Source organism: Lissotriton helveticus, chromosome 5_1 (assembly GCF_964261635.1).
Source record: "Lissotriton helveticus chromosome 5_1, aLisHel1.1, whole genome shotgun sequence".
Lineage (NCBI taxonomy): Eukaryota > Metazoa > Chordata > Amphibia > Caudata > Salamandridae > Lissotriton > Lissotriton helveticus.
In genome coordinates this window covers 1,945,681,137-1,945,696,517 of record NC_136065.1, presented here as the reverse complement: position 1 = coordinate 1,945,696,517, position 15,381 = coordinate 1,945,681,137, and the positions used below count along the sequence as shown (strand labels likewise).

The 15,381-nt window shown below is 49.0% G+C and overlaps 1 protein-coding gene across 1 annotated transcript in view; it reads left to right on the top strand.

The window, feature by feature from the left end:
• NPEPPS (aminopeptidase puromycin sensitive) overlaps positions 1-15,381 on the top strand; it is a 1,244,137-nt gene that overhangs the window by 953,778 nt on the left and 274,978 nt on the right. The gene's annotated exons all lie outside the window — the stretch shown is intronic.

Here is a 15,381-nt window from a genome sequence, read left to right as displayed (position 1 = left end):
CCCAATCTCAAATAAAAATTGGAGGACAAATATTAAAATTCTACTCCAAATGGTCATCGATAACATCGGTCAGGTGGGTCCTGGACATCGTGGCCAAGGACCATTCTCTCGAATTCGAACAGTTTCCTCCAAACGTTCCCCCAAAGGGCCCACCTCCAGCTCATCTAAAAGAACTGTTTGCCCAAATCAATTTGATGTTGAAGAAAGGAGCAATCGAGAAGGTTCCTCAGACTCTGAGAGGAACAGGATTCTATTCCAGATTCTTTCTGGTAAAGAAGAAATCTGGAGAGTGGCGTCCAATTCTGGATCTCCGTGCCCTAAACAAATATTTGAAGAAGCTAACATTCATAATGTTGTCGCTACATGGCCACCTTGGATCTCCAAGATCCGTATTTCCACATCCCCATCTTACCTAGTCACAGAAAGTTGCTGCGATTCAGAGTGGCTGGCAGGGATTATCAGTTCAAGGTCCTTCCCTTTGGGCTGCGCTCAGCACCCAGGGTATTTACAAAGGTCCTGGCTCAGGTAGCAGCACACCTCAGTCTGGAGGGAATACAAATATTTCTATATTTGGACGACTACCTTATCAATGCCAGTTCTTACCCAGACACACACAACCATTTACAGCAGTGTCTAGCTCTCTTTCAATCTCTGGGTCTTTCCATCAACATCAGCAAGTCCCAGTTGGTACCATCCCAAAGACAAGCTTTCTTGGGAGCAACCTTAGACATCCAGCTGCTCCAAGCCTTCGTGTCGGACGAGAGGCAGGACAGAATCCAGGACATGGCACGGAATCTTCTTTCAAAAAAGTCAGTTTCAGTCAGGTTCAAATCCTTTCTGGGGATGATATCGTCTTGCATTCCTTTGATACCGAATTGCAGACTCCGAATGAGGCCTCTTCAAGAAGAGCTCAGTCTTCAATGGCTGCAGGTCTCCGGTTCTTTTGAGGACCTCATCCACATCACCCCTCGCATTCGGGGTTCCCTTCTTTGGTGGACACAAAAAAGGAATCTGCAACAGGGTTGCGCGTTCCTTCAGGATGCACCAAACTTTACAATCACCACAGATGCAACCCTCGAAGGTTGGGGAGCTCATCTTCAGGGACTGACAATCAGCGGCAAATGGAGCCCACAACAGAAAAGTTGACACATCAATCTGTTGGAGCTGAGAGCCATCTTCCTTGCCCTCAAATCATTTCGAGCACTCATTCAAGGAGCCACTGTATTGGTTCGTACAGACAACACAACAAGCATGCATTATATCAACGAACAGGGAGGGACAAGATCTGCTCTTTTGTCTCAGGAAGCCCAGGAGCTATGGGCATGGGCAATACGTCACAGAATAGATCTTCTGGCGGTTCATGTACCGGTAACGGAGAACGTTCTTGCAGACACTCTCAGCAGGACGACAGTGTCCACTCATCAACAGACGGTGGATTGGATTTTTCGGCAGTGGGGTCATCCAGATCTAGACCTCTTTGCGACCAGGAAGAACAGCAAATGCCAGTTCTTTGCAAGTTGGCATCCCCACAAAGACTCTCAGGGGAATGCATTTTCGATCAACTGGTCTCAAATATATGCTTACGCTTTTCCTCCGATACCGTTGATCCCCAGAGTTCTGCGGAATATGAAGAAAGAACCGTGTCGGCTGATTCTTATTACCCCCAGATGGCCTCGCCAGTACTGGTTCACCGAGCTCCTTCTCCTATCTGAGTGCGAACCAATTCAGTTGCGTCCGACTCCGGACCTACTCTCCATCCAGGACGGTCAGATTTACCATCCGAACCAGACATCTCTGAGGTTAGCGGCCTGGCGCCTGAGTACCTTGAATTCACCCATCTTAACATCCCTGCAGATTGCAAAGAGGTACTAGCCAAAGCCAGAGCACCTGCTACAATAATGACATACAGACTCAAGTGGAAACGCTTCTGTATCTGGTGTTGTTCAGCTGGAATTCATCCTTTTTTGGCTAAGCCAGAGCAAATCTTACCTTTTTTCTTGCATCTAGCTAGATCGGGATTGTCTCATGCAACCCTAAAGGTTTTCCAGGCAGCGATTTCAAGATACCGACAAGATGGGTCCACTTCCCTTTACTCTTCAAAAATTATACAACAATTCTTCAAAGCGCTTTTCAGAATGTTCCCTCCGGTACGTCGTCCACCACCATCGTGGCATCTCAATGTAGTGTTAGCGTAACTCATGCGCCATCCTTTTGAACCTATCCACAGAGCTGATTTGAAGTTCCTTACGTGGAAGGTGTCACGTTTATTGGCTTTGACTTCTTCTAGAAGAGTCAGTGATATTCAGGCTTTCACAGTCCATCCTCCTTTCTTGCAGTTCACAAATGACTCGGTAGTGCTCCGCACGAATCTGAAATTCATACCTAAGGTGCCTTCGGACTCCCACCTGAACGAGCCAGTCATTTTGAAAACTTTTTTTCAAAATCTACGTTCCGCAAATCTGATCAACTGTTTATCACCTATGGTAGGATTCGTACAGGCCAAGCAGTGTCTAAGCAAACAATTGCAAGATGGATCTCTGCAGCTATCGACTTTTGCCATACCCAAGCAGGACGACCTTTGCAAGCAGCTCCAAGAGCACACTTTACGAGAGCAGTGTCTTCCTCAACGGCTCTTTTTGCTGGAGTCCCTCTCCAGCACATCTGCAGAGCAGCAACCTGGCCCAGTCGGCATACTTTCACCAAACACTACTGTTTGGATGCAGCCAGCGAGACCGATGCTTCAGTGGGTCAAGCATTTCTGCATAATCTTTTCAAATAAGGTGAGCCTCTGTTTGCCCCCTCCTCTTACTGCTGTCAGACGCTTGTTATGCTTATTATTATTTTGCACATGCTCAAATAACTGCAACTTTTTCACGCTTTTAGTGGTGTGATTATATATATATATATATATATATATATATATATATTCATGATTATGTGCATTTCATATTTACAAGCTTATGCTACAAATAGCATCTTCCTAGCACGGATATGTACTGCTATCTCTTCTGATTCAGGCATGTGAATCTATGAAAGACACCCCTAATACTGGAGAAGAACAATAGTTACTTACCTGTAATCTGTGGTTCTCCAGTATTGGTGTCTTTCATAGATTCACATGCAACCCGCCCACCTCCCCTCAGAGGCTCTTAGGCTACATTGGTTGCCACCACTACTTGCGAGAAAATATGAGAGCCTGAGCCTCTGGGGAGAACCTTCTGGTGGGTGCTGTTGCCTGATTAGCTGCAGTTTGAGCTATACAAAATGACTAGGATAGTCATGAGTGTGGAAGTTTTTTCTCCTGTAGCTTGGGCTACTTTACTTCCTGGTTAGGAATTACTGTTTTTTTCCTATGTTATTATGGCATATTAATGCTTTTTTATGTACCGTGGGACTCCCACTCCGACGACGGGGAATGATTCAGGCATGTAAATCTATGAAAGACACCAATACTGGAGAACCACAGATTACAGGTAAGTAACTATTGTTCTTCTGGACCAGTAAGTGGCTAGTATCGAGCAGCCCCGTAACAAATGTAATAACGCTCCCTCTTCCTCGCATCCTCTCCAACAAATTGGGCTTCTGTCTGGGTTACCTCATGTAGGCGCACCGGCGTGAGATACCAGTATGTGGCTATTCTCATAGCTGTTTCAATACTGGCCACATTGCGAGCTGTGTGCTTTGCCCTGTAGTATACCCCTTCCCGATCTTTCAGCGCTAACTCTGCCCATGAATATTTTAAAATCGACATTGAGAAGGGATATTGGGCTATATGATCCGCACTCTTATTTATCTTTACCTGTTTTGGGCAATACTGCAATCGCTGCCGATAGCATGTTCGTTGGGATCGGTTTGTCACTTCCAAAGGAGTTAAATAGTCTCGTCATTACCGGGACGAGTATGTTGCAACATTTTTTTATAGAAGAGCGCTGGAAAGCCATCTGGGCCAGGTGCTTTGAGTAATTTGAGTCGCAAAATCGTAGTGATCACTTCTTCGATCCTAATTGGGGCGTCTAGGGATTTAGCTTGGTCCAGTGTTAGTGTGGACATATGAACTGGTTGTAAGTATGCTGTCGTATCGCGGCCAGTCAGGATGTCCGGCCTGTAAAGCGTTTCATAAAATTCCCGGAAGGTGTGGGGGTGGGCCTCCCTCCAGATTTTCGCCAGCCCCAGTTCTCACAGCCATTTCTTCCCCTCCCTCGATAGCTCCCCTTTTGGGTGAAAAGTAGCTTTAGATCTATCTTTGTCTGTGTCCATAACCATGTTCAGGTCCCCCCCCATCAATGTTATGCGAATTTGTGGGACCATAAGCTGCCGTTAAAGCTATTTGAAGGAATCTCTTCTGCCCCGTATTGGGGGCTTATACGGATGCCAGAACCATAGTATGGCCCCCAAACTGAATAGTGTATGCTAGCAAACATACTTTTATTTCGGCCACTTTCTCTTTCACCTCCCCCTTGCATCGCTTAGCTATTAAAATGTCGACCCCCACTTTCTTCTCTCCCATGGAAAAGAACTGCTGAGGGAACGCCCTAGAGCACATACGATGCCAGTCTTTGGATAAAAGGTGCGTCTCTTGAAGGAGACACACATCTGCCTCCACATTTTCTAGATAGGAGAGAATTGCTTGTCTTTTAATGGGAGTATTGAGCCCCTTGATATTAAGCGTAAGTATTTTTACTACCTCCCCAGCCTTATCAGGTGTTAGCATTCAATGATCAGCTGGTTCACAGGAAAAAACAAACTCTTCCATCTTCCCCTCGTCCCCCCTCCTACGCTCTGAGCTGTCACCTTCTGTTTGAAATCCATGAACCACTTGCCCATTGAACACCGGAAACCTCTCCCCCACCACCCCAACCCTAACAAACAGAACAATAAGTATACCCCAAAAAATGTCCAAGGTCTGCAGAGCTCGTCAGCGCGCCCTTGGTGAACCAGTTTGTAGGATGCATATTGTGGCCAGTATAATCACCCCACCCCCACTCCCCCTTAAGTTCTGCTCCGACATAGCATTTTATCACTTATCCGACCCCTGTGTCAAATCAATAGATGTCTCTGGAGCCGGATTCGTTAGACAAAGAGTTCAGGACGGCGAGCCTGTCTTGTGCGAAGGTCTCTGAGCTTGGTTTCGATGCTACCTTCGATATTCTACCTCCACGTATTTGGCGCCCAAATTCCCTCTGTGCTTTTTTCTCGCCACTCCCTGATTCGTCCTGTTGAGGGATCTCGATCCCAAGGACGCAGCAAGCTTCCGCAAAGGACCGAAGTTGCTGCAATTTACCGTCCCATCTGAAGATTATACGGAGGGGGTGACCCCATGAGTATGTGATATCTTGCTTACGGAGGTGCGTCTTAATCGGACGAAAGTCTCGCCGCTTCTGCAAAATGATTGCTGCTAAGTCGTGGTATAGAGCAATTGCGTGCCCCTGGTAAGTCTGTGGTTGGGCGTCCCTTGCTTTCTTCAGAATAAGTTATTTTAAGTTGAAAATCCAGTAGGAATGCCAAGATATCTGGGGGAGGTGCAGGTGCTTTCCTTTGCAGGCCAACTCTATGAGCTCTGTCGATTTTGATATCTCAATCTTGGGATTCTTGCAAGATATGTCTAAAGATGTGTTGGAGGTAGTTAGTGATGTCCGCTCCCTCTTCTTTAAGCGGCATGCCCCTAATACGAATATTATTCCTGCGGGAACTATTTTCTAAATCTTCCGCGTGTGACTGGGGGTCTATCCTTTGCGCCTGGAGGCAAAGCACCTCTTGTTGCAAGTGCTCCACCTCTACAATCCAGGCCTGTTCATGCTTCTCCATGGTGGCTCCTCTCTCCCCTATTGCATCTACATCGTGGCGCACATCCTTTATTTCCTTAGAAAAGTCATTTCTAAGGGCCTGTAAGTCGTCACGCTGGGTAGCGAACAGTTGCGCCAGGAAAGCGCGCGTGACCGGCTCCTCTGTGTTCTCAATCTCTTGCCCCCCTTGACGCATTTGGCGATTCACGGCCATCAGCTCCACTCGCCCCGGCCATTTCAGTAAACATGTCCTTCACATTCCTGTCTTTCTTCCCACATATCCTAGACATTGCTTGAGTATGGCAGCGCAGTGGCGGCTGCTCTATGGTGCTGGGGCCCACTACCCTCGTATGGGTGGGAGATCTAAGCCACTGGGTCAACCTGTGTGGATGGAGGATCAAAACGACTAAGCAAAACGTCCCCGGTGTGCGCTCGGTCAACCACTTCTCCACGCTCCCCCTGTGTAGCGCCGCCAGCGCCGGTAAGGTCTAGTTTCTTAACTTCCACCTGCAGCGCCCCCACAGGCTATGGACAACCTCACGCTATACCTTCTTGACCTCTCGCAGATGGGGTTGAATCAGCACGTTTTTAACGGGAAGACGTTCCATGCAGCCTCCGGCCCTGCGGAGTATGGCCGAGCGGTGCACGCCACCATCCTCTTGGTTGTTGCCTCAATTGCCACACTCAGGAGATCTACTCAGGCTCAGTTCTCATCCAGGGGATACTCATCAATAGTCATAATCTATGAATAATCCCTGCCCATGTGCGGGATCCCGGAGTGTAGGAGAGTGGGGTCTGCAATCCTATGGTCACCCCAGATTTTTGCTTTTTGCTTCACTGGTTTACGACTTTCCCTGGCTACGGGCCTGCTAATCAGACCCACAGCCTAGCTGTTCTCTCTCTAAATTGACAAGCATGTACTTTAGGTGCATTTACCAATTGGTACTGGGCCACCTTATCAGTCCCTGTACACAGGTCATAGGTGTACCCAGGGCCTACCAGGGGCTGAAGCATGTATTATGCCACCCCTGGCTGGCCATCTAAATCTGACACAACTGGCTGCACGACAGCTGGGGCAAGGTAGTGTAAACACCCTTTGCTGTAGATATAGTATACCTATATCTAACCCTAAAATGGACACATATATTCCTATCAGTCACTCCTATGGAAGGCCTTATCAATCCTGAAGGCAGAGTGCTTGGAATTATGTGAGATGGTGCTCTGGCATGAGCTGAGCCCGTTTGCAGCTTGCGGAACCAAGTCCTAATAGCTGTTCCATGATAACGCTATACCATATACTCTTAAGTGCATTATCAACCTCGCGGTTAAATGCCAACTCTGGTATAACATTATTAAAACATGTCGAGTAAGGTGTCATACGATTTGGAATACTACCCCCTCGCCAATTCTGGTGACGGGGGTAGCATTCCACCCTTCTAGAGGGACACGACATGTATGTAACTGTGAACCCCGGTTAAAGTTAACTCGAGCCTCAGCATCACAAAATGGATGCTGCCACCACAGACATAAGTCTGACCTCCTGCTGCTGGGAGTCCTTCCAGCGAGGATGGCTTGGACAAAGGGTTTCCTGCCTTGGGAGGTGCTAGCACCACCCCAGACAGGATTTTGTGTATTGAGGTAGGGAGGCCTGAAAGGAATGAGACATGCCTGGGGCACACAAGGTGCCCTGTGCATACACCGGTTCAAACCAGTTGCTGGGGCATCCCTGCCCCAGCTCCGGCGGGAAACCGAACAAAGGATAGGGGGTGTAGCCACCCCCTTCCTGGTCCCACCCAGGGGAGGGACCTAGTCAGTAGTGCAGCCCCCTTTAGGAGAATAAAGGTAGGAGCTGGTCCCATTCCAAATTAGATTATCCTGAACTATTCAACAAGAAGAAACTCTGGCCTTCGACGTTCTGCTCCACAGAAGACTGAAGAATCTCCCTTGTGGACAAGGAGTGTCCACCCTGCAACTGCAGGCACCCGCAAGCGTCCAGCGGCTTCACTTTGTCGTCTTCCCTCGAGGATCCAAACTTCAGAGCCCGACGAGACCCGGATTCCCAGACCTCTCCGACCTCTACCTACATCTGCAGCAAAGCTGAGACCCGTGGGTGCGACGAGACACGTGGGACCGGCCATCTTGAACGAACCTGCACTTCGCTTCCAGCACGACTTCCGAGGTAAACTCGACCAAGTGCTTTGGGGACTGAGAAGCCCCAACCCCGAGCAGCCCCTGCACCGAAGATCAGCCCTCCAGCATCCACGAGATCTGCGTGGGGCCCTTCTGCTTGGTTCCTGCTCGGCGCGTTGTCTGGTCACCTGCCGGCTGGCTAGTGGCCTCCTAGACGACGACTCTTTGAATTTTCACTGCTGATCTGGTTGCTCCAGATTGGCCCTTGCTCCCTTCCAAAAGAGGGGCTCCCCCCGACTCTCCTAGTCCGCACCAGACGCTTTCTTCACTCACCGCGTGGGTTGCCTTTGCCAAGGCCTGTTGCCTCCAATCCCGGATCCAACACCGCCGACAGCGAGAGCCTGCGTGGGACAGCTCGTGCCTCAATCCTGGTCGTCGAAGACACCTCCTGGTCCACGTGGCTGCAGAGTCAAGCGTCCACTCTTCACCTGATCGCGACGTCGACATCTGGTTCCTTCCTGGTTCCACTCCAGTCACTGGCTAGTGACTGTGAACACTGTCCTCTCTGCTTTCAGGTCTCCTTCTTCAACAATCCGCCCTTGGATTGCACCGGACCTCTTCCTCCTGGTCGCCTGCAGCATCTTTTCTTTCAGGCTCCATAGACTTCAACGCGAGAACCCAACGCACTTTGACACCTATGCACCCGCGGCCCGTGGGTGAGGTAACACGAGCATTTCGGTGCTCAAGGGTAGTTTAACTGCCCTAGTGTCGAGTTCCACAGTCGTTTTAGTCCTACCTAGTCAGGATTGTCGGTACTCACCTTTTCTTTGAACTGTACTGTCCATAGACGTTGTTACGCATCTCGCGTGTGAGTTCACACTCTGCACACGCGTTTCGTGGGCCTCCTAGTACTTACCTGAAGTTAGTATAGCGTGGTCCCATCGATCCTACAGCCTCTGGACAGCTCCATTCCTTTTACTGACTCTCACATTCCACTTACTTAGTATATGGTTTGTCGTGCCCCTAGGGCACCATTGTAATTGTGTGCGACTTGTAGTATTTTTCGTAAGAGATTGTTATGTGCTTAGCCCTCTGACCTCATAAAGAGTTCAGAGGTGTTGTTATTAATAAATATGCTGTTTATTTTCATAACAACCTGTGTGGTGTCCTTTCACTTGGTATTCAAGGGGTTATATTGTGGTAAAACAGCTGGCTTCACATGCCAAAAGAGTTTAGCCTAAGACTGCTTTGTCCATGCTATCATTAGGATAGCTGGTCTATAAGGTTGACTTACAACCAATCACCATAAGGGTTGTTTGGACTGATACAAGGTGATCACTAGAACTAGTGAGCATCATATATCAGGCCAACTTCTCACACGGAGCATATAGAAAATACCTATAAATATATATGTATAGATATGTGAAAACATATATTTGCAGCCTAAACATCTCACAACTGGCATAACTGCCGCAAAATTACAGAAATTAGCATAAACACAGTAGTACTCTCACAACCCCTAAGGAAGAGAAAGAGAGCAGTAAACATTTGCACATAACAATGCTTTATTGCCATAGGAAAAACCTGTAATTGCAGGCATTTGCCAGTAGGCTGCAGTAGAGTATAAAGAAACAAAGAAAAACTGACACCTTGCCATTAAGGCATTAGAGTAGGGGTACCGTGCCTTTAAGACCTGAAGGCGACCCCCTGCTCCCATGATGCACCATGGGTGGCATTCAGGGCCGGACTGGCTACCGGGCAGTTTGGAATACTGCTGAGTTGGGGACTGATTTTCTTCATGGAGACCTGTGTGTGCTAAACGAAATTCGTTTTGCTTTAATTATTTCGAAGCACACGCAGGTCTCCTTGAACAAAATCAGGCCCCACTGCAGTGAAATCAGCCCCCAGCTTGGCAGCATTCCAAACTGCCCGGTAGTCAGTCCGGCCCTGGTGGCATTTGGGTCAGTTCTTTTTTCTGGCTCCTTCTGTGAGGATCCTGGAGCTTAAGCTCTTCAGTTTTTGACTGAAATTATTGTTTTTTGTGAGGTTTTCTCAGAAAACTCGACATTTTCTGGTTTGTTAAGGCTTCTGCTTTATTTTTTGTGGTGGTTCACAAAAAGATTCCTGTCAGAATGCCTGCTCCTTTTCCGAAAATGTCCTTCTTGTGACAAGAAGATGGCTCTGGCTGACCAACACTCTGTGTGCATTGTGTGCCTTCCAGCTTCTCACGACCCTGACCAGTGCCATCACTGTCAGAAGTTCTCTAATAGAACTCTTCGCGATAGAAAGCGCATCAGACTTCATGCTCTCTTGGAGAAAGACAAAAGTCATCAGATGGGTGGAGATGGAGGCCCCAGACCGTCTTTTTCAAGCAAGCATCCTCAAAAACGCGAGAACCCGACGCACTTTGACACACCTATGCACCCGCGGCCCGTGGGTGAGGTAACACGAGCATATCGGTGCTCAAGGGTAGTTTAACTGTCCTAGTGTCGAGTTCCACAGTCGTTTTATGTGAGAAGTTGGCCTGATATGCAGTGCTCACTATTCTAGTGAACACTATGTATCAGTCCAAACAACCCTTATTGCTGTTTGGTTGTAAGTCAACCCGATAGACCAGCTATCCTAGTAGCATGGACACGTGCAGTCTTTAGGCTAAACTCTAGAGGGCGTGTTAAGCCAGCTGTTTTACCATCACATATACCCCTTGAACACCAAGTGAAAGGACACCACACAAGTTGTTATGAAAAATAAAGTATATTTATTTATAACAAGACTACCCTGGCTCTTTATGAGACAGGGAGCTAAGCACACAACAAAACTCTTAAAGAAATACTTAAAGTCGCACAATTTACACAAATGCCCGAGGGGCACGAAATACCATATACTATAGAAGTGGAATGCGAAATACTAGCAGGTAAGTAACTATTCTCATAGGCTTTAGAATCGCTAGGACTGGACTACTGAACCTTTAGATTGCAAGCAGGAGGCCTAGGGACGTCGTGTGCAGAGTGGGAACTCTCACGCGTAAGGCGGGAAAAAGTCTATGGAGGCTAGTAAAAGCAAAGTTAGTGTTTTCGGGCGAACCCGACTAGGTAGGTCAAAAACGAAAGTGGATCTAGACACTTAGAGAGTTGGTCTACGCTGGAGCACCGGAGTACTCGGTTTACCTAGCCCAGGGGCTGCGGCTGCATAGGGTTCAAATGTCGTCGGTTTGCTTCGTTGATGAACCAGGAGCCTGAAGAAAGAAGTTGCTGGCAGGCGACCAGTGAAGAAGTTCTTGGGGATCCAAGCCTGGATCGGGAAGAAGAAGACCTGTAAGCAGAGGGGACCAAGTTCTGAATCACTAGCCAGTGATTTAGGTGGGCACCAGAGTGGCACCGGGCGAAGTCACCTCAACCAGGTGAGTGGGCGCTGCTGGGCTCTGCAGTCTCTCGGACCAGGAGGCGTTGTCGGCGACCAGGATGGAGGTGCGAGCTGTCCCACGAAGATATCTGCTGTCGACGTCGCTGGACCCAGGATTGGGGCAACAAATCTTGGCAAATGCAAGCCCACGCGGTGGACTTAAAATGGCGTCTGGAGTGGACCAGGAGGGTCCAGGGTGCTCCTCTGTTGGAGGGGAGCAAGAGCCAGTCTGGAGCAACCAGACCAGCGGTGTTTGTCGTCGAAGTTCGTCGTCAGAGGGCCACTAGCCAACGGGCAAACGACCTGGACAACGCGGTGAGCAGCAAAGAGCAGAAGGGCCCCACTCAGATCTCGTGGATGCAGGGGAGCTGAACTTCGGTGCTGGAGCTGCTCAGGGTTGGGGCTTCTCTTACCCCAAAGCACTCGGTCGAGGGTCACTCTGGAGTCGTGCTGGTCAAGCGTCTTGCAGTCTTGGAAGATGGCCGGTCCCTCGAGGTCTCGTCACACCCACGAATCACAGCTGGGCTGATGATGCAGGTAGAGGTCAGAGGTGCCAGGGAAGCCGGTTCTCGTCGAGCTAGGCAGTCTTGATCCAGTGAGGGGACTTACAGCAGACCGCGATGCTTGGTTGGTGCCTGCTGCTGCAGGGTGACTACTCCTTAGTCACAAGGGAGAAATCTTAGGAAGAAGTCTTGAGTTCCTTTCGTGGAAAGTAGTTTAAGGATTCAAAGATGATCTAATTTGGAAGGGGGCCTGCTCCTACCTTTATCCTGCAAAAGAGGGCTGGCACGCGACTAAGTCCTGCCCTATGGGTGGGACTATGAGGGGGGTGGTTACACCCCTCTCCTTTGCCGGGCTTTTCCCCAAATCAGGGGCTGGAGTGCCCCTGGAACTGGTTCAAGCCGGCCTATGCACAGTGAGCACCGGGGTGCCACTTGCAGTCACCTTCCTCTAAAGCCCTGCCTACCTAGGATACACAAAATCCTGTCTGGGACGGTGCTGGCACCGCCCCTGGCAGGAAACCCTTTGTCCTTGCCTCCTGTGCTGGGAGGACTCCCAGCAGCAGGAGGGCAGACTTGTGTCTCGGTGGCAGCATCCATCTTGTGGAGCTGAGGCTATGTCTGACTTTAACCGGGGTTACAGGTTACATACATGTCGTGTCCCTCTAGAAGGGTGGAATGCTAACCCCGTCGCCAGAATTGGCGAGGGGTTAGTATTCCAATTCGTATGACACCTTACTCGACATGTTTTGATAAAGCGATACCAGAGTTGGCATATAACCGCGAGGATTATAATGCACTTTAGAGTATATGGTATGCGATATCATGGAACAGCTATTAGGACTTGGTTCCGCAAGCTGCAAACGGGCTCAGCTCATGCCAGAGCACCATTTCACCTTATTCCACGCACTCTGCCTTCAGGATTGTTAAGGCCTGCCGTAGGAGTGACTGATAGGAGTATAGGTGTCCATTGTAGGTTTAGATATAGGAATACTATATCTAAAGCAAAGGGTGATTACACCACCTTGCCCCAGCTGTCAAGCAGCCAGTTGTGTCTGATTTAGGTAGTCAACCCAGGGGTGGCATAATACATGCTGCAGCCCCTGGGAGACTTCTGGGTGCACCTCAGCCCTGGGTACAGGGACTTGGAGAGGGCCCAGTGCCAATTCAGTACCTGGGTACAATTTGGAGTAGAGAGAACAGCTAGGCTGTGGGTCTGATTAGCAGGCCCACAGCCAGGGAAAGTCGTAAACCAGTGAAGCAAAAAGCAAAAATCTGGGTGATCATAGGATTGCAGACCCTACTCTCCTACATTTTAGTCCTACCTAGTCAGGATTGTCCGTACTCACCTTTTCTTTGAACTGTACTGTCCATAGACGTTGTTACGCATCTCGCGTGTGAGTTCACACTCTGCACACGCGTTCCGTGGGCCTCCTAGTACTTACCTGAAGTTAGTATAGCGTGGTCCCATCGATCCTACAGCCTCTGGACAGCTCCATTCCTTTTACTGACTCTCACATTCCACTTACTTAGTATATGGTTTGTCGTGCCCCTAGGGCACCATTGTAATTGTGTGCGACTTGTAGTATTTTTCGTAAGAGATTGTCATGTGCTTAGCCCTCTGACCTCATAAAGAGTTCAGAGGTGTTGTTATTAATAAATATGCTGTTTATTTTCATAACAACCTGTGTGGTGTCCTTTCACTTGGTATTCAAGGGGTTATATTGTGGTAAAACAGCTGGCTTCACATGCCAAGAGTTTAGCCTAAGACTGCTTTGTCCATGCTACCATTAGGATAGCTGGTCTTTAAGGTTGACTTACAACCAATCACCATAAGGGTTGTTTGGACTGATACAAGGTGATCACTAGAACTAGTGAGCATCATATATCGGGCCAACTTCTCACACGGAGCATATAGAAAATACCTATAAATATATATGTATAGATATGTGAAAACATATATTTGCAGCCTAAACATCTCACAACTGGCATAACTGCCGCAAAATTACAGAAATTAGCATAAACACAGTAGTACTCTCACAACCCCTAAGGAAGAGAAAGAGAGCAGTAAACATTTGCACATAACAATGCTTTATTGCCATAGGAAAAACCTGTAATTGCAGGCATTTGCCAGTAGGCTGCAGTAGAGTATAAAGAAACAAAGAAAAACTGACACCTTGCCATTAAGGCATTAGAGTAGGGGTACCGTGCCTTTAAGACCTGAAGGCGACCCCCTGCTCCCATGATGCACCACGGGTGGCAGTTGGGTCAGTTCTTTTTTCCGGCTCCTTCTGTGAGGATCCTGGAGCTTAAGCTCTTCAGTTTTTGACTGAAATTATTGTTTTTTGTGAGGTTTTCTCAGAAAACTTGACATTTTCTGGTTTGTTAAGGCTTCTGCTTTATTTTTTGTGGTGGTTCACAAAAAGATTCCTGTCAGAATGCCTGCTCTTTTCCGAAAATGTCCTTCTTGTGACAAGAAGATGGCTCTGGCTGACCAACACTCTGTGTGCATTGTGTGCCTTCCAGCTTCTCACGACCCTGACCAGTGCCATCACTGTCAGAAGTTCTCTAATAGAACTCTTCGCGATAGAAAGCGCATCAGACTTCATGCTCTCTTGGAGAAAGACAAAAGTCATCAGATGGGTGGAGATGGAGGCTCCAGACCGTCTTCTTCAAGCAAGCATCCTCAAAAACGGCGACGTTCTACATCTCCTGCCTCCAGAAGAAGGAAGGAAGGAAGAAAATCTCCGTCGAAGAGACCCAGACGCTCTTCTGGATCACCATCACGACGTCGAAGATCTCCGTCGCAGCCAAGTAACTCGACGTCGAGACGCCACACTTCGGGCTCAAAGTCTGTGGCTGCTGCTGTTTCAAAGTCTCCGTCGACGTCTAGGCTTCCGTCGACGTCGAGACACTCTCCGCCACCCCGGATGGGGTCAGCCTCGAGAGTCATGACGGCTCCCTCATTGCCGCTGGCTGGCGTGCCGCCGTCGAGAGGATCATCTAGATCCCACCACTCGACGTCGAGGAGGTCGACTCCAAGACGACGTCGAGAGCAATCTTCTTCGCCACGACGTCGAAGTTCGCCGTCGACATGACGTCGAGGAAGATTGACGTCGAGAGGACATGAGGGTTCACCTTCGACTCGAGGTCACCGACTCGACGCCGAAGATTGCAGTCGCTGGGGCATGGAGGATCGACGTCGAATACCTAGTTCGACGCCATTGGTCACACAGACGTCTTCGACGTCGAATCTCTCGCCGTCGAGGGAACAGGTCCCTGTGATTGTGCAGTCCCCTGGCTCCAAGTCATCAGGGGACAGATCTTCATCTCCTGGGTTGAATATCGTGGAGAACTCGCCAGAAGTGTCTCCCAGATCTACGGATTACTCCCGCACGTACTCTCCATCTGCTCCGAGGGCAAGTACTCCGGTCAGGCCTGCGAAGACTCCTCCACCAAGGCCACGCCCTACACCCAGACCGAGATCTGACAACAGATCACGCTCTCCGGTAAGGCCCAGGACGCCTGCTCAGCCAAGACGTTCTCCCAGACCGAGATCTCACTCT